General features: G+C 41.7%; 1 pseudogene across 1 annotated transcript; it reads right to left on the bottom strand.

The window, feature by feature from the left end:
• Positions 1–752: 752 nt before the first annotated feature.
• Positions 753–13,441, bottom strand: LOC106588421 (triosephosphate isomerase A-like; annotated as a pseudogene). The gene is made up of 6 exons (XR_001324657.2): positions 13,189–13,441; positions 7,795–7,918; positions 4,615–4,832; positions 3,781–3,866; positions 1,789–1,876; positions 753–1,446 (listed from the first exon to the last, which is right to left on the bottom strand). The product of XR_001324657.2 is annotated as a triosephosphate isomerase A-like (transcript).
• Positions 13,442–20,186: the final 6,745 nt, after the last annotated feature.

A 20,186-nucleotide genomic window follows, 5' to 3' on the forward strand; every position in this document is an offset into this window, starting at 1 on the left:
AGGGAGTTTGGGCTGCCTGTGTAAATGAGGTAGTTTCATGAGCCAATGCTAACTAGCATTAGCGCAATGACGAAGTCTACAGGAACAGCTAGTGGTTCCCCATAGACTTCCAGTCATTGCGCTAACACTAGTTAGCAGCTTCCTTCAATCTGAACGCAGAGATAAAAATGGTATCCACGAGTTCACCTCTCTGGGGAAGTAGATAGCCGAAATTCTCAAAGTATCCCTTAAAAAAAAAAAAAAATTGGGTTGACTACACTTTCAGGATTACAAGACAGCTTGCTAGTTACCTTGGGAGGTTTCTCAGAGGAAGATATTTAACTTGTTACTCTGATCTTAAAAGCAGCATACCGCTGCTAAATGAACATAGGGGGAAACACTAAAATCCTGATTGTTTAGAATGGAAAGAAGTGGAGGGTGCTCAACCAGGTGAGTAGAGGTGCAGACAAAACGCGATCATTGTAAAAAGGTTCTGATGAAGGCCTTTGATGGCTGAAACATCAAGCTTTTAATTGTTTAAATAACAGAAATACGTCTTAATAGCGAGTTCTTGTTCCACCTTTTTCAATCGTTTTGTTTATAAGAAAGTATTATCCAGTGTGCTTTTGGTGGATGGAAGGAGTCATTTCTACTGGTCATGCAGTAACTGGAGAGACTTCAGTTGGCTCTAATAAATGATGCAAGGTCGACGACATGACAATAAAAAGCCATAGAAAACGGAGGACAGACTCAAGAGGGAGAACACAGGCAAGTTCACAGCACAGACTAAACCATTTATTCAAGTAGTCTTCAGCCTTGTGGGTTTGTCTTGACAGTCTTTTGCTGGAAAATGTTACTGACATGTGCTTCAACCAATAGGAGAGAAAGGGCAGGACTAAAACAAGCGCGTGCATGACTGTGCTTCTAGTGACAATGCAAATTGTACAGTCACTAGCAATACACTAAGTACTGGTCCCTCTACAGTTGTGAGTGAACACATATCCAGTGTGGCACATCAAGCTTATTAATATATCAGAAAAATATATTTTAGAATGTATACTGATATAGCAGTTGTTAGAAACTTGCAGCCAAAGGGCCGTTCCATAATAAAAAGTCACATCCTTAACACATAGAATACCATCTGCATCAACCAATGGAGAAATCTGGAATTGTTAATATGGGACTTTTACTGTGGCGGGCCCCTAAACTAGAGTGTAGTACAAAGTGAGTCGAATAGTCCCTTGTTGACAGACAAAAACACAGGTAAGACATAGGGACTCTGGGAAGAGGGACAATGTGACAATCACAGGACACTACTAGTAGCAGGTTAGGTTGCTCTTGTGCGCTCTAGGCAAGCGCGTTGATGATGTCAACAAACTCTGGCTTGAGGGAGGCTCCGCCCACCAGGAAGCCGTCCACGTCGTGTTCGGAAGGCTAGCTCTTTGCAGTTGGCCCCTGTAACTGAGCCTGGAGGAGAGGGGAGGGACTTTGGTTAAACAAAATAACCTCACAAGCGTGTGTGTACATATATTATAAAACTCTGATGAAATTCTTGTATATCAAAGGTTTAGGAACACTAATATTATTCTCAAGATACCAACGTACATACCTACCAAAGTAATGTTATACATGCTCTAAATTCCAATTGATTGGGCCCAACTCTATTCAGCCCAATACATACGTTTCCATTTCCATTAGGAACAGTGTCTCTGGGGATTGTCTCAGATATCAGCAGCCTTGTAGAGAATGTAAAAGACCCTCTGATAAGATAGGCTTCCCAGTGCTGGGTTCAGGGTGTCCCCTACTGACCTCCGTAGATGATGCGGATGTTGTCGCCCACGGCCTCAGAGACGTTGGCCCTGATCCACTCCCTCAGTTTCTCATGCACCTCCTGGACCTGGGGAGAGACGAGAAGTTCACTCACTTACACGCACGCTGGAATTTAGTGTTTTTGGAAAGTATTCAGATCCCTTGACTTTTTCCACATTTTGTTACATTACATCTTTATTCTAAAATTGGTTAAATAAATGTTTTTCTCAATCTACACACAATACCTCAATGACAAAGCAAAAAAACAGGTTTAGAAATGTTTGCACATTTATTAAACATAAAAAACAAATACCCTATTTATATAATGACTCAGACCCTTTGCTATGAGACTTGAAATAGAGCACCCACCGGTGCATCCTGTTTCTATTGATCATCCTTGAGATGTTTCTAGAACTTGGAGTCCACCTGTGGTAAATTCAATTGATTGGACATGATTTGGAAAGGCACACCTGTCTATATAAGGTCCCACAGTTGACAGTCCATGTCAGAGCAAAAACCAAGCCATGAGGTCGAAGGAATTGTCTGTAGAGCTGTGTCGAGGCACAGATACCAAAGGGTACCAAAACATTTTATGCAGTATTGAAGGTCCAAGAACACAGTGGCCATCAACATTCTTAAAATGGAAGAAGTTTGGAAGCACCAAGACTCTTCCCAGAGCTGGCCGCCCGGCCAAAATGAGCAATCGGGGAGAAGGGCCTTGGTCACGACCTTTGCAGCTGTCAGAGCTCCAGAGTTCCTCTGTGGAGATGGGAGAACCTTCCAGAAGGACAACCATCTCTGCAGCACACCACCAATCAGGCCTTAATGGTAGAGTGGCCAGACGGAAGCCACTCCTCAGTAAAAGGCACATAACAGCCTGCTTGGAGTTTGCCAAAAGGCACCTAAAGGACTCTGTCCATGAGAAACAAGATTCTCTGGTCTGATGAAATCAAGATTCAACTCTTTGTCCTGAATGCCAAGCATCACATCTGGAGGAAACCTGGCACCATCCCTACGGTGAAGCATGGTGGTGGCAGCATCATGCGGTGGGGATATTTTTCAGCGGCAGGGACTGGGAGACTAGTCAGGATCGAGGGAAAGCTGAACGGAGCAAAGTACAGAGATCCTTGATGAAAACCTGCTCCAGAGCGCTCAGGACCTCAGACTGGGGTGAAGGTTCACCTTCCAACAGAACAATGACCCTAAACACACAGCCAAGGCAACGCATGAGTGGCTTTGGGACAAGTCTCTGAATGTCCTTGAGTGGCCTAGCCAGAGCTGAACATCTCTGGAGAGACCTGAAAATAGCTGTGCAGCGACACTCCCCATCCAACCTGACAGAGCTTGACAGGATATGCAGACAAGGGAGAAACTCCCCAAATACAGGTGTGCCAAGCTAATAGCGTCATTCAACAAAGTACTGAGTGAAGTGTCTGAATACTTATGTAAATGTGACGAGTTTCATACATTTTTATGAACGTGCAAACATTTCTAAAAACCTGTTTTCGCTTTGTCATTATGGAGTATTGTTTGTAGATTGAGGGAAAAAAAGATTTAAATCAATTTTAGATTAAGGCTGTAACATAAAATCTGGAAAGAGTAAAGGGGTCTGAATATCTTCTGAATGCACTGTATAGTAAATAGGTACATGCACACTTGAACCAGGTCTCTCTTGGACCAGGTCTCTCTCAGACTAGCCTGGATAAGTAAAGATTAAAAAAGATCCAATGCAGCCATCTCAATATCAAATCGTTCCTGGTTAACAATTAAGTACTTTACTGTGATTGTTTTGAATATTATTATTATTTTTTTTTTTTAAATGCTTCATAGCAAAGAGCAATTTCTCAAGCAATCATTTTTCAGACTGTCTGGGGAGGGTAAAACCAATATGCATTTCCCACAGAGCGGCTTGTAACTATTAAATAACACAGTAAAGTACGCATGTTGTATGTAAATAAGTCAATATTGTTATGAAATGGTGATGAGTCGTACCTGCTCGGGTGAAGCTGTCTTGCCGGTACCGATGGCCCACACAGGCTCGTAAGCCAGCACAACGTTTCTCCAGTCCTTCACGTTGTCTACAACACAACAGCTTATTATCAAGATAATGGACGGCACTGTATGTAGATAATGATAAGGTATGTTTGGCCTACCACTAATTGCCTTAATGTATAATACAATATGTGGTAGGTAAACAGGGGGCGGCAGGTAGCCTAGTGGTTAGAGCGTTGGACTTGTAATTGAAAGGTTGCAAGACCGAATCCCTGAGCTGACAAGGTAGAAATCTGTCGTTTTGCCCATGAACAAGGCAGTTAACCCACTGTTCCTAGGCCGTCATTGAAAATAAGAATTTGTTCTTAACTGACTTGCCTAGTTAAATAAAGGTAAAAAAAAAAAACTATTGAAAGGAATGGATTTTTAGGTCTCAGGCAAGGGTTCCCATCATGCAACACCACCGTTTAGTGAACTACTGCCAACCCCTTTCACTACCTCCTGAATAAGGGGCACAAAATCCCCCAAGGCAACATCCAGGGCCTTTGAGACAAACATTTTCCACTTAAACCGAAATTGGAAGGGTTTTGGAAACATTTTTGGAAGGTGTGCAACAGTGCTATGCGGAGCGAGCTAACTGAATCTAGAGTGGGTAGAAGGAATACAATTGAGCTTTCATTGACATAAAAAAATAAAATAAAAAAATAAAAATCCCACAGAATGATTCAGTAGAGAAAACAATGGGTATATATTGTACATCATGTGCTGGTGTGGTGTATCGCAAGAAAGATTACAGTACGCACATCAGACCCAGGGTTCGAGCCCAGCTGTTACCTGCGATGGCCTGCGTCTGGGCGTACACCACCTCCTCCGTGGTTCCAGCCTCCCTCTCCTCCAGCTTCTCTCCGATGCAGGCGATCACCCCCAGGTCACTCTCCAGGGCGTGGGCCACCTTCTGACCAATCAGCTCGTCGCTCTCCCCGAACACATGACGCCTCTCCGAGTGGCCCAGAATCACCCACTCCACGTCACAGTCCTTGATCATCGCAGGGCTGTGGAAGCGAGAGAGGGAGACTCAATACATCCACTAAAAATAGAATAGTATATTTAATTGAAAATAGGGTAAAATACATTTTTGGTATCTCAGATTGTTCTGGCAATTCTCACAGAAACTTCATTTGGAGGAAGAATGTTTGAAGTGTATTTTACATTTGTATCAAACCATTTGCATTTTTTTTTTTTTATCATGATGAAAATGGGCCATTTTTGATTCTGATATTCAATGTGAGAATTGTCAACTACCCGTTTTGATTGTGTTCATTTTAAGGTATTGTTTGGAACAATACACTCTACAGGTACATCACATTTCCAGTGTGGGCTCTCCGCTAAGTCTGAAGGTATGATCAATGTTATGAGCACCATCAACACAGTGAATGGGAAAATGGATTCAAAAAGGAAACTCCCTCTGCTGGTGACTTGCTGAATGTGCAATCCTAAAGGAGGGCTGTGAAACGAGTTTCACTAGCACCAGGCATAGCCAGCCAAAAATTTAAAAAAAAAAGTGAGCCAGGCCTTCCCGGGCCAAATGACCTATATTTTAGTGGCCTCTGGTACATTCCAATGCCTTGATTCCATCTGAAATACACCGCAAAATTGAATACATTATCAAATGTACCATCCAGATTGGAAACAGTTGTGGCATTGTGTGTAGAAGGACATGACTTTACCATTTAAATTACAGGTAATGTATGAATTCAGTGTATTTGTAGTTATTTTGGATATTGTCTAGGCCTATTATGATCAGGACTATTTTCTAAGTAAAAGCACATTAAACATTTAAAGTTGCAATATGTCACTTTTTTGGCAAACAGACCAAATTCACATAGAAACGTGAGTTATAGATCTGTCATTCGCATTGAAAGCAAGTCTAAGATGCGGTAGAGGTGTTGTAAGTGCGCCATTTCCATGCTTCCCGTTCGTAAGTTTTCGTTTTTGCGTCTTTAACTTGCGGTTTTGTACACCAGCTTCAAACTGAAAATACAATATTTTGGGTTATGGAAAATATGTTTCACAGCGGTTTTGATGGTACAATAATTCTCTGCATAATGACAGCTTGTTTTTGTCACAAACTGAAATTAGACAAACTATTAGGATTCTAGCAGCCAGGAAATGGCAGATTGATTTCTACATATTGCACCATTAACCTGTATTCTCTTGAGATGAATGTCTTATTTACAGTTTTACTGCAAAATATGAATAGCCACAATGTCTGTTCTTCAAATTTTGAACAACCTAGTGTAGGAACAAAATAATGTAAATAGCCAAGCAACAAGGACAAAGTCACTTTAGTAGACTTTTGGGTAAATTCAACCAACTTCACTCAGTGTGCACAGCACCCCAGGCACTGTTGCTGCGGTCCAGGCACTGTTGCTGCACGCCAGGTGGGATATATGGGACCCTACGTAGTTCCTGGCATACAAATAGGAAACCGATCTTATTTCTATGGTTCTTTGTGTGATTAGCTACCACTTATGAAACAAACGGCAGAAATACTTTGACAGTAGCTCCGGCAGGATTTATTTTGTTGCTATGAAATCACAACTCGCACATGTGCTCACTTTACTTTCAGTTCACACACACACACACACACCTATTTTTAATAGTGCGAGTATAATGGTCGCACTGTAGAGCCCTGAAATTCACTAAACAGGTTCCAGCCAACCATTTCATGCGGATTAATTACCTGACGCATGAGAAAAAAGTCACGACCGGGCAGACGGAAACATGAAATGCCGGTACAATTTTAGAAATGCCAACAGACATGGTGGGATCTTGTTTCTGTCAAATAAAATTTGCGAGAAACGGATGTGGACATGCATTTATGTGCAAATATTGATGTAATAAACATCATATCGAAGTAAACTTAGAGTCAAGCAGTCCTCTAACTTCGACTCAGGAAAGAACAACGTTTATTAGGCTACAGATGAAGTAAGTTGTGATCAACTTCACAGGGTGGTGAAAGTGAACGGTGACGAGCACGATGCTCCTTTCCAATAAATGTCGAGGGTCTTATTCTGGTGACATGATGATCCATGCTTGGCTGACATTTGACAAATAAAAATTCTCGCTCATATCTATAATAATCTCATCATGTAGGTAGCCTAGCCTCACTGTATCTGCCAGCTGTTGGCTAGAGAGCACATATCAAGACCAGAGTGGGCACATTCGCTACATAACGCAACGTCTGTCATGACGAAACCATCAGTCGAGTTGAAAATGCCATGGAAACCCATTTAACTGGTATTTTTCCCCCATTCGGTACATGGGAATTCAACGGCAAAATGTTTATGTGCACTTCGTGTTCACGCACAGCCTTTTATCCGCAACAAGTCTGTTTGATGGAAACACACCTCTGGCGGAAAAAGTAGCTGGGTGAAAATGAGTAATCGGCTCTTTAGCTGACAGTCGGCGCTAGTGGTTAATGACCTATAATGTCAATTTCTATGTATAAAGTGCGTCATATCATTAAAAAAGTACCAGAGAGCCCCCTGTGGAAATATGACATGTTTGAAGAGAATGTTAACCAAAATGTAAAAAAGAAAACATTTTGAGATTAATATTTTTAATGTCGGATAAATTAATGTGAAAATGTGTATTTCAGAATCTAGACATACGCCATATGTCTAACACTATAAGGAGTATAATACATCCAAGATGTTGTCTGTATCATGTACGGTTCACAGATCATAGGCTCTTACAGGACACATGGATAGGTCTAAATAGGCCAATTTCATCATGATAATTTATTATATATATTTTTTGTACAAATGTAAAAAAACATGTTCAACGTCCTTCCTCCCAATGAAGTTCCTATGTGAGAATTACCAGAACAATCTGACAACCCCCCAAAAAATAAAAATAGCAGAATAAAGAGGCCATCTTTAACAAGTTCTCTGTCACAGATTCTGTCTCAAGGTGGAAGACGTGTTGTCGTATGCAAGAGTGGAGCCTTACCTGATCTCGCCAGTGAAAGCCCCCTTGGCGACTTTGTAGCAGTTCTGTGCGGCCACACCGATCCTGGCACGCAGGTTCGAGCGGACAAAGTCGAGGTAGACGGCGGGAGCGGCACACACCACGTCTGTGTGAGTGTATAAGAGAGAGGGAGACAAAGGTGGGGGTGAGGAGACAAGAGATGGAGACAGTAGGAGGAGTTAGGAGAACAGCAGAAGAAATCAAATCAAATTGTATTTGTCACATCTAGGGTTGCAAAGGGTCGGAAACTTTCCGGTATATTTCTGGAATTTTTCCATGGGAAGTTAAGGCCGGGTATTTTGCTTAAATTCATTAAAAAAAAGTTGCTGTTATAAGCTAACCTTTTTTGTGGAATACACTTAAGGCAATTCTAGGTCTTGTGGTATATTTTGGTTAAACTATCCCCAATTCAATGGAATTGCAACCCTCTGCATGCACAGTGCATTCTTCCATCACATGTACAGCTGATTGTCAAGCTCTTGCATACACTACTACACTGTCTGAGCCAAGGACAACATGCTTTCTGGAAAGTTTTGATTACAATACTGGGTGGGGTGAATATATTTTATGACATGATTTTTTGTTAAATAGTAAATAGTAGCCTACAGCAAAGTGTGTTTAAATCACTTCTAACTTGTTAACAATTTCTGCTAGTTAGCTTTCACTACCATGTGAGTTTTAGCTTGCTAGAGCCTGCTAACCGAGGAGTGTTAATTCACCTGTTTCCATACACGTTTCATTTTAAAACATTTAACTTACAAAAGGAGTTGTTTAATTTAACTGCTTAACTATTTATCTGCACACACACCTATCATCTTTTTAAACTTTTTTCCCTAATGTTTACAGGAAAATGCCACAGGCACTATCTGATGTGTGGAGACATTTCACTGCAGCTAATGTAAAAGAAAGTTGTGTACATTTGCAAATACTGTGCCAAATCATATGTGAAGAATGCAACAAAGATGCAGAATCATCTGGCCAAGTGCATATAGTTCCCTCAATGCTCACAACCTCTGACAAAAGTCCCTCTACTTCTATTCGAGGTGAAAATGATGAATCAGACACCTTATCGATAGCAACAGCTCATTGTCCTCCTGAAATCAGAAGTTTTTTTTGACTCAATGGAGGAATTTAGTCAGAGAAATGCTGATGAATGTCTTGCTCAAGCTGTGTATGCAACTGAGTCACCTCTGATGCTCACAGGCAATGTGTATTGGAAGAGATTTCTTAATGTTCTTCGCCCAGCATACACCCTCCAACCAGACATGCTTTATCTACTCATTTGCTGGATGCAGAGTTCAGAGTTCATGTGAAGGTCAAGCAAATCATTGAGAAAGCAGACTGTATTGCAATCATCTCTGATGGGTGGTCCAATGTCCGTGGGCAAGGAATAATTAACTACATCTCAACCCCTCAACCAGTATTATACAAGAGCACAGACACAAGGGACAACAGACACACCGGTCTCTACATTGCAGATGAGCTGAAGGCAGTCAATGACCTTGGACCACAGAAGGTATTTGCACTGGTGACAGACAATGCTGTGAACATGAAGGCTGCTTGGTCTAAAGTAGATGAGTCCTACCCTCACATCACACCCATTGGCTGTGCTGCTCATGCATTGAATCTGCCCTTCATGGCACTGAAAACAATGGATACACTCTACAAGAAAGCCAAGAAAATGGTTAGGTATGTGAAGGGTAATCAAGTTATACCAGCAATCTACCTCACCAAGCAAAGTGAGAAGAATAAGAGCACCACATTGAAGCTGCCCAGCAACATCCGTTGGGGTGGTGTCATCATGTTTGACAGTCTCCTGGAGGGGAAGGAGTCTCTCCAAGAAATGGCCATATCACAGTCTGCCGATATAGACAGCCCCATCAAGAGGACCCTCCTGGATGATGTATTTTGGGAGAGCGTGGTAAGCAGCCTGAAACTCCTGAAACCTATAGCAGTAACCATTGCACGGATTGAGGGAGACAATGCCATCCTGTCTGATGTTCACTCTGCTTGCAGATGTAAGAGAAGAAATCCGTACTGCCCTGCCCACTTCACTGTTGTTCCAAGCAGAGGAAACTGCAGTAATGAAATACATCAAAAAGCGTGAAGACTTCTACCTGAAGCCCATACACGCCTCAGCGTACATGTTGGACCCCAAGAATGCTGGCAAGAGCATCCTGTCTGGTGCAGGGATCAACAAGACCTATGGTGTCATCACTACAATGTCTCGCCACCTTGGCCTGGATGAGGGCAAGGTTCTTGGCAGTCTGGCGAAGTACACTTCCAAGCAATATGGCAGTCGTGCCAACATATCTCATCAGCCACCTGGTGGAAGGGACTTTGTGGATCTGAGGCTCTTTCCCCTGTTGCCTCCATCATCCTCCAAATCCCACCAACATCAGCCACCTCAGAGCGCAACTGGTCCTTGTTTGGGAACACACACACCAAAGCACGCAACAGGCTGACCAATACAAGGGTTGAAAAATTGGTGAAAAATAAAGTGACAGTGAAGATGAGGCCTCAGTCTGATGTTCAAGAGGTGGACATTGAGGAGGTCCAGGGAGAAGACATAGAAGCCTGAGAGTAAAACAACCAAAGTTTTAGTTTGTAGACTATCATTTTACAGATGTATGTTGAAAACGTTTTTGGGAGATGCGATGGATCATTGGGGATCATTCCCTTTCTTTTGTTGTTCAGTGAAATCATCCCATGTGAAGAGTCAACTAATTTAAAGTTCAATTCGTAACTAAATTGTTATGTTTTATTTATACTGGAAGGATTTAATACATTTACAATTATGTCTACTTAAGGTAAAAGGTTTATGTTTCTGTCTCCATATGATATAGTAAATATATCCAATGCAAAAGACATCTACATTTAAATTGTATTCATTTGCATTTATTCCCATTAATTCCCATGGAAAGTTTCCACCTCTGAATATTCCCCAAAATATTTGCATGAAGTTCAGCTTTCCCCAACTTTGGTCCTTCCCAGTTCACGTCCCTTGCCCATGCTCGCGCTGCCCAACAGTCCTCCGCCCACTTCGCTTGGAAATGAATGGCTTTCCAAAGTTTCATCACCCACATAGTCATCAGTTGAGAGGCACTGTAAAAGCCTTTAAGGCTTCCCCTTTTATCTATGTTGATAGCCTATCCCAAGGATCATCAACTAGATTCAGCCGCGGGCCGACGGTCATGGGCCGGAACATAATTACAAATCATTTGTAGACTGCAAATTGACCTCAAGAAGCCCAAAAAGATAATGTTTGACTAAAACATCATTTCAAACCTTGCTTACATTTGTATACGATCACGTGTCTCTATATGAGTGGGAATACTTGGTGACAGATTTCTTCAATTAAAATCACTTGGAGCTGATTTCCTGGTGTTTTTACTAGAGGTCGACCGATTAATCGGCATGGCCAATTTCACATTTTCAAAACAAATCGGTAATCTGCCTTTTTGGGCACCGATTACATTGCAATCCACAAGGAGACTGCGTGGCAGGCTGACCACCTGTTGCGCAAGTGCAGCGTCAAAAGGACCTTGTGGCTGCAAGGTAAGTTGCTAGCTAGCATTAAACTTATCTTATAAAAAAACAACAATCAATCTTCACATAATCTCTAGTTAACTACACATGGTTGATGATATTACTAGGTTAACTAGCTTGTCCTGCGTTGCATATTATCAATGCGGTGCCTGTTAATTCATCATCGAATCATAGCCTACTTCAACTTCGCCAAATAGATGATTTAACAAAAGCACATTCGCAAAAAAAAAAGCACAATCGTTGCACAAATGTACAATCAATAAACAGAAGTATATATTTTTTTAAACCTGGATATTTAGTTCATGTTAGTAGGCAATATTAACTAGGGAAATTGTGTCACTTCTCTTGCGTTCAGTGCAAGCAGTCAGGGTATATGTGACCATTTCTTCCTAACAAAGGCCATAATTAATTTGACTGATTTTTACACAATTATGACATAACATTGAAGGTTGTGCAGTAACAGCAATATTTAGACTTAGGGTTGCCACCTGTTCGATAAAATACGGAACGGTTCCATATTTACTGAAAGATTAAAGTTTCTCTCGAAATGATAGTTTCCGGATTTTACCATATTAATGACCAAAGGCTCGTATTTCTGTGTTTATTATATATATATATATATAATTAAGTGTATGATTTAATATTTGATAGAGCAGTCTGACTGAACAGTGGTAGGCAGCAGCAGGCTCGTAAGCATTCATTCAAACAGCACTTTACTGCGTTTGCCAGCAGCTTTCAGCAATGCTTGAAGCACAGCGCTGTTTATGACTTCAAGCCTATCAACTCCCGAGATTAGGCTGGCAATACTAAAGTGCCTATAAGAACATCCAATAGACAAAGGTACATGAAATACAAATGGTATTGAGAGAAATAGTCGATGCGTCATAATTCCTATAATAACTACAACCTAACACTTCTTAACTGGGAATATTGTAGAACTGGGAATATTGAACCACCAGCTTTCATATGTTCTCATGTTCTGAGCAAGGAACTTAAACATTAGCTTTTTTACATGGCACATATTGCACTTTTACTTTCTTCTCCAACACTGTGTTTTTGCATTATTTAAACCAAATTGAACATGTTTCATTATTTATTTGAGACTAAATATATTTTATTTATGCATTATATTAAGTTAAAATAAGTGTTCATTGTTCATTCAGTATTGTTGTAAATGTCATTACAAATATATATAAAAAATATTTTTAACAAATGGTGGATTAATCGGTATCAGCATTTTTTTGGTCCTCCAATAAATCGGTATCGGCGTTAAAAATCATAATTGGTCGACCTCTAGTTTTTACAGTCTATGTCCAACAATGACATTTAAAAAAATAAAAAAAACAATTGAAAACATGGGGGGCCATGAAAAACAACCCGCGGGCCAAATTCGGTCCACCAGTTGGGGAACCCTGGCCTATCCCATAAACACTGGCCAAGCATAAGGTTTCTTTGTAAGTGACAGATGATTAGGACTGTGGTAAAATTGCCTCAGGAACAGTGTTTACCAGTCACTCTCAGTCAAAAGGCATTGCAGACAAGCAGGCTTATTGGGAATTCAAAGCCCAGGTGTCATCGATGCACTCAGATATGAGAAACTATGCTCAGTCTAATGAGCACAGCTTGCGCTAAGCTAGGCTAGGCCAACAAACCTGCATGGATGGAGCAGTGTCATGGTGTCGTTTGACGCTTAGTGTTAAAACAAATATTTCACAGTTACACTTTACATGCAAGTATTGGATATTGGTATCAGTCAGAATGAACTGTAAACGACGTATTAGTGGTAATTTTAGACAAGATATTTTGAGACAAAAGAAAATAGTATACCGGTTTCTTCGTGGAGGTTTGCTTTGTTCAGGGTCGTTATGAGATCGCCCAGGCTCTTCTTGTCACCGTTCATCTTCCAGTTTAGTCCTACGAAAAATATTCTGTACATGATGGCTGGGCGGTAGATGATACCAGAAAAACGACGACACGGGCCTAGGAGGTGATGCTTTTGATACAAACAGCGGGCAAACAGAAGCTGTCTTTTTCTTCTTCTTTGGGATTGGTTGGCGGATCGCATCCAATTTAAAGGTCCATACACCGCCACCTACTGTACTAAAGTGTGAGGCCAGTCAAATTAATTGAATTATTCCTGTTCCTAAAAGGAAAAACTTGCACCAACAACTAACCCTACACCTAAATAACACTATTTCATAAAAATACAAATCACCTCTTCTGCAGTAAATACTTACATGTAAACAGGTAACCTACTTCTCTGCAGCTACCACCTACACTAAAACCCACCACCCCATTCCATTACTTTTACTCTATCCGCTTCTGCACCCTGTAACTCTTCTGATGTCAAATCTCATATACCCAAATACTTCTCTGCAGCTGCCACCACAACATCTTTTCTCTGCGATTTGCATTCAATTTTTTCGGTAGTGTTGATAACCGTTGCTATGAATGCTAAGAAGCCAACCTTACTGAAGCATAACTCACTCGTTGCCCTATCCCTCTGTGCTGGCACAAATATATTACTCAATAGGATCCCTCACCCTTGACCCATCCTTGACCCATCATCTATAAGTCTTTACTAGGTAAAGCCCCGCCTTATCTCAGCTCACTGGTCACCATAGCAGCACCCATCCGTAGCACGCGCTCCAGCAGGTATATTTCACTGGTCATCCCCAAAGCCAACTCCTTCTTTGGCCGCCTTTCCTTCCAGTTCTCTGCTGCCAATGACTGGAAGGAATTGCAAAAATCACTGAAGCTGGAGTCTTATATCTCCCTCACTAACTTTAAGCATCACCTGTCAGAGCAGCTTACCGATCATTGTACCTGTACACAGCCCATCTGTAAATAGCCAGCCCAACTACCTCATTCCCATATTTATTTATTTATTTTTTCTCCTTTGCACACCAGTATTTCTATTTGCACATTCATCTTCTGCACATCTATCACTCCAGTGTTTAATTGCTGAATTGTAATTATTTCACCACTATGACCTATTTATTGCCTTACCTCCCTAATCTTACTACATTTGCACACACTGCATATATATTTTTCTATTGTGTTATTGACTGTACGTTTGTTTATCCCATGTGTAACTCTGTGTTGTTTGTGTCGCACTGCTTTGCTTTATCTTGGCCAGGTCGCAGTTGTAAATGAGAACTTGTTCTCAACTGGCCGACCTGGTTAATTAAATAAAGGTGAAATAAAATAAAAAAATCCTCCTCTACTTTCTTCACTGCCTCAGCATTCAACATCCTCTGCACTACTCTGACTCTGGCCACTTCAACCTTCCTCTCTCGCACCGGACACGTCGGAACCCCAGCAACATGAGCACCCCTACCCCCGTCTTCTTCTTCTTCTTCTTCTTCTTCTTCTTCTTCTTCTTCTTCTTCTTCTTCTTCTTCTTCTTCTTCTTCTTCTTCTATGATATAATGGGGCTCTGAAAACAAACGTTAAAGGTGCATGCCGCCACCTAATGTGCTGGAGTGTGTGGTCAATCACAGTATACAACATTTCTAAGAGCCCTACTAACTTCTAATAGACCCTTCCCCATCCCCCAAATCCCCCAAATCCCTTCTGAACCCCCCCAACCCCGTCCAGCATCAATGACCCTACAGTTCAATCTTTCCCTCTCTTCAACAGGAGGTCAGAGACCTGGCAGTGTGGTGCCAGGACAACAACCTCTCCCTCAATGTGAGCAATACAAAGGAGCTGATCGTGGACTACAGGAAAGGCAGGCATAACAGGCACCCATTAACATCGACAGGGCTGTATGGAGCGGGTCGAGAGATTCAAGTTCCTTGGAATCCACATCACCAACAAACTATCATGGTCCAAACACAACAAGACAGTTGTGAAGAGGGCATGACAACACCTTTTCCGCCTCAGGAGACGGAAAAGATTTGGCATGGGTCCCCAGATCCTCAAAACGTTCTAGCTGCACCATCGAGAGCATCCTGACCGGTTGCATCACCGATTCGTATGGCAACTGCTCGGCATCTGACCGTAAGGCGCTACACCAGGCACAGCCAGAAGAGGACTGGCCACCCCTCATAGCCTGGTTCCTCTCTAGGTTTCTTCCTAGGTTTTAGCCTTTCTAGGGAGTTTTTCCTAGCCACCGTGCTTCTACACCTGCATTGCTTGCTGTTTGGGGTTTTAGGCTGGGTTTCTGTACAGCACTTTGAGATATCAGCTGATGTAAGAAGAAGGGCTATATAAATACATTTTATTTTATTTTATTTTATTTTATTTACAGAGGGTAGTGCGTACAGCCCAGTACATCACTGTGGCCAAACTTTCTGCCATCCAGGACTTATATACTAGTAGGTGTCAGAGGAAATCCCCCAAAATTGTGAGAGACTCCAGTCACCCAAGTCATAGACTGTTTTCTCTGCTACCACACGGCAAGCGGTACCAGAGCGCCAAGTCTAGAACCAAAAGGCTCCATAACAGCTTCTACCCCCAAGCCATAAGACTGCTGAACAATTAATCAAATGGCCACATTGACACCCCCCTCCATTTGTTTTGTACACTGCTGCTACTCGCTGTTTATTATCTATGCATAGTCACTTCACCCCTAACCTACATGCACAAATTACCTCAACTAACCTGGACCCCCGCACATTGACTCGGTACCTGTACCTCCTGTATATTGCCTCGTTATTGTTATTTTATTGTGTTACTTATATTTTTTTTACTTTAGTTTATTTGGTAAATCTTTTCTTAACTCTTTCTTGAACTGCACTGTTGGTTTGCAAGTAAGTAAGTAAGCATTTCACGGTAAGGTCTATACTTGTTGTATTCGGCGCATGTGACAAATAAAGTTTGATTTGATTTGACTTACAACACTATAACAACACATGCTCCACTGTTTCATCAACCATACACTCCAGACACAAGCCATTCACATGCTTGCCAACCAGATGTAACGACGAGTTCAATGTACAATGTCCTAAGCACAATCGAGCAAACACCACCTCTTCCCTCCTAATCTGACCTTGAATCTTAGTCCACCAACCTTTCTTTGGAGGGCATATGATAACGGAATTTTATATCCTATGCTATAAATTAACAATCAATAAGCCTTGACTAATCCCCAGGGTTTGTAAGACACTGGGTTAATAACTAGGCAAGGACTCAGCTTTCTGCAAAAGGTCTTGTACAGTTTATTCAGAGAACATTCTGCCCAACATACACAAAGATGTTCATTTTATCCTCTCTCCGCTTACGCACACACATCCACACCCAAAAGTTGATAACCTATGCACACACATACGCACAGACAGTAGGTGAACAGTATCTCTTCCTCGACCTGCTACCACTGTTCCAGCCCTGCCTGTTCCTTTCCCCATAGATTAGGAGAACCTTGAAGGCTTCTCCCGGTATCTCACACACCCATGTCTAGACTTGATGGGACTAACGTTTAGTACATTGACTTACAGTTTTATTATCTATGCTACATAACTACTAATTAATGATGGATTATTGATTCATTTACCTTCATTAGATAATTCGCTTATCAGCATATAAATGCCAGCCCTTGGGCTCAGAGTCCCATCTCTTTTGCCGCATATCTATCAAAATTGCTAGTTATAGGGCTCTCTAGAGGGTGGTGCGGTTTACCTAACCTATCACTGGGGGCAAACTACCTGCCGTCCAGGACACCTACAGCACCCGATGTCACAGGAAGGCCACTGCCTGTTCACCCTGCTATCAACCAGAAAGCGAGGTCAGTACAGGTGCATCAAAGCTGGGACCGAGAGACTGTAAAACAGATTCTATCTCAAGATCATCAGACTGTTAAATAGCCATCAGTAGCACCTCAGAGGCTGCTGCCCAATGTACATAGACTTGAAATCACTGGCCACTTTAATAATGGAACATTGGTCACTTTAATAAAGATCACATATTTTGCATTACTCATCTCATATGTATATACTGTATTCTATTCTATTCTACTGTATCTTAGTTTATGCCTCTCTGACATTGATCGTCCAAATAGTTATATATTTGTCACACACTGATCTGTTTCACCTGTCTTTGTGATTGTCTCCACCCCCCTCCAGGTGTCGCCCATCTACCCCATTATCCCCTGTGTATTTATACCTGTGTTCTCTGTTTGTCTGTTGCCAGTTCGTCTTGTTTGTTCCAGTCAACCAGCGTTTTATGTCTCAGCGCCTGCTTTTTCCAGTCTCTCTTTTCTCGCCCTCCTGGTTTTGACCCTTGCCTGTTCTGACTTCAAGCCCGCCTGCCTGACCACTCTGCCTGAGCCTGCCTGCCAACCTGTACCTTTGCCCCCCTCTGGATTACCAACCTCTACCTTATCCTGAGCCTGCCTGCCGCCCAGTACCGTTGCCCCACCTCTGGTTTACTGACCCCTGCCTGCCTTGACCTGTCTATTGCCTGCCATGGTTTGAATATGAAACTATTGTTTATTCAACGTGGTCTGCATCTGGGTCTTACACTCATACCTGATAATATTCTTAATTCCATTCCTTTACTTTGGATTTGTGTGTATTGTTGTGAAATTGTTAGATATTAATTGTTAGATATTACCGCACTGTTGGAGCTAGAAACACAGGCATTTCGCTACACCCACAATAACATCTGCTAAACACGTGTATGTGACCAATAAAATTTGATTTGATTTTGATTTGACCTCACCTCTACCTTGTCGAACAATTGTATCTCGACTCAAAGCTCTTTTGACTAACTGGTCTACAATTTCTTCCCCCGAATGTTCTGGGACCCAGCAGAATCTTACTACTACACCCAGTCTCTCAATTCTCCATAATAACATTAACACCTCCAATAGTAGATCTACTCCTGTCTTTTCTCTAAGCAACCGCCCCATTCGACTCTTACAACAACAGTTAGGGGATTCGATTAAGCTGCCCAAAGTTGAACTGGGCTATGGCCAGTCACATGACCGGGCGAAACCGGTGAGGGAGGCGCTCCCTGCTCAGTCATATTGTCAACAATGTAGTATGTTGCATCGTTCAGAAACGTACAAACTCGTTTTTATTGGGAAGGCAGATAAATTGCTTTTATCCAAATCAATGACTTTTGGACATGAAAACACAGAACCCTACTCATTGCTTTTATCCAAATCAATCACTTTTGGACATGAAAATACAGAACCCTACTCATTACTTCACGTGTTTAACCTACATCACTTTTGTTTTGAGCCGACTAAGCTGTGAGCCAGACCGGGGCACCTGGCTCACGCCCGGTGGTCTGGTGATTGGACACTGTGCATATTCACTCAGTGCCAGTTAAAAGTTTGTTTTTGGACAGTTTAGATGGACGTCATATTATATTTGTTTCCCCTTCTCATAGGCCTATTATATGGACAACAACGTTTTTATTGATCTTTGTCAGTGTCAGCAGAGTGGGCTACCCTGTAATTGTACTATTAAAAAAATATTCTCCAGTCATATAAAGTGCAGTAGAATTGCATGAAATGTGTTTTCCCCATGCAAAGAAAGAAGAAACGTATCTGATAGAACCTATAGCCCAGGTCTCTACCTATACAAGCTCAGCCATGCATTGAACAGTCTTTTTTGTGAACAGTGATTGAGTTATATTGTTAGCATAAATTAGGATTATCCAATCTACTCATTACATTGCAAATAGTAGGCTATTTTACACGCGTTTGCAAATGCGATAATGCATGGAATGCTCTATTATAAAGGTGCATTTTTAAGGTGAAAATTTGCTTCACCAAACTTCAAACTCACACAACGCTTTTTTTAAAATCCTCTTGTTGGCTGAGGAAAAGTAGCCTAAATGTGGACAGTTATTCTAACCAGTGGCGATCGGTGCTGTTTAAGATCAGGGAGGACACTTTTTTTTCATGAGCATGGCCTTATTTCTATTACAGTATATTGGATGACTGTCATTCATATTCCATTCACTAAGTTTAATGTAACATGGATAGGTTTAGGCTACTACATGATACTCAAAATTTCCCTATACCCATCATGAGGTTGCTACAAACTAGCCTATGAATGAAAGTTTACAACGTAGGTGCAAACAGGTCGAGACAAAAATTGGAGATGACAGTGACACATGGACAGACAGTGACACATTCAATACCTCCTTGCACACTCTTGCCTGCATCTAGCTGATCTAGGGCGTAATCATTAGTCCAACAGTAGCAAATGAGAGTTTCTATTGGACAAATGCAGGTATGTTTATCCCCGTTTCATTCCGTTTGCTTCCATTTTTTAAACGTTTTTCAACAGAATCGGCAGAATGAATACACCCCTGATCACGCATAAACACAGTTCACTTTCATAGCAGCCACGTTGTATTCCTTCTCGCATCTCTGCACTCTCCTCCTCTCACCTTTTCCCTTCGCTTGTGGACTTCAATGCACAACGCATCAGCTCTAAAACTTTCCAAGCCAAACCATATCATAACTGTTACACACAGCCTACGTCGTTGTCACCATATTAGCTAAAGTAAAGTCATAGTTAACATAGCTAATAGAACTCTCTCTTTAAGTCAACTACTCACCACATTTCATGTACTGCAGTGCTAGCTAGCTGTAGCTTATGATTTCAGTACTAGATTCATTCTCTGATCCTTTGATTGGGTGAACAATATGTCAGTTCATGCTGCAAGAGCTCTGATAGGTTGGAGGATGTCCCCCGGAAGTTGTCATAATTACTGTGTAAGTCTATGGAAGTGGGTGGGAACCATGAACCTCCCAGATTTTGTAGTGAAGTCAATGTACCCAGAGGAGGAAGGAAGCTAGCTGTCCTCCGGCTACACCGTGGTGCTACCTTACAGAGTGCTGTTGAGGCTACTGTAGACCATCA

The sequence above is a fragment of the Salmo salar genome, chromosome ssa27, assembly GCF_905237065.1.
Source record: "Salmo salar chromosome ssa27, Ssal_v3.1, whole genome shotgun sequence".
Classification (NCBI taxonomy): Eukaryota; Metazoa; Chordata; class Actinopteri; order Salmoniformes; family Salmonidae; genus Salmo; species Salmo salar.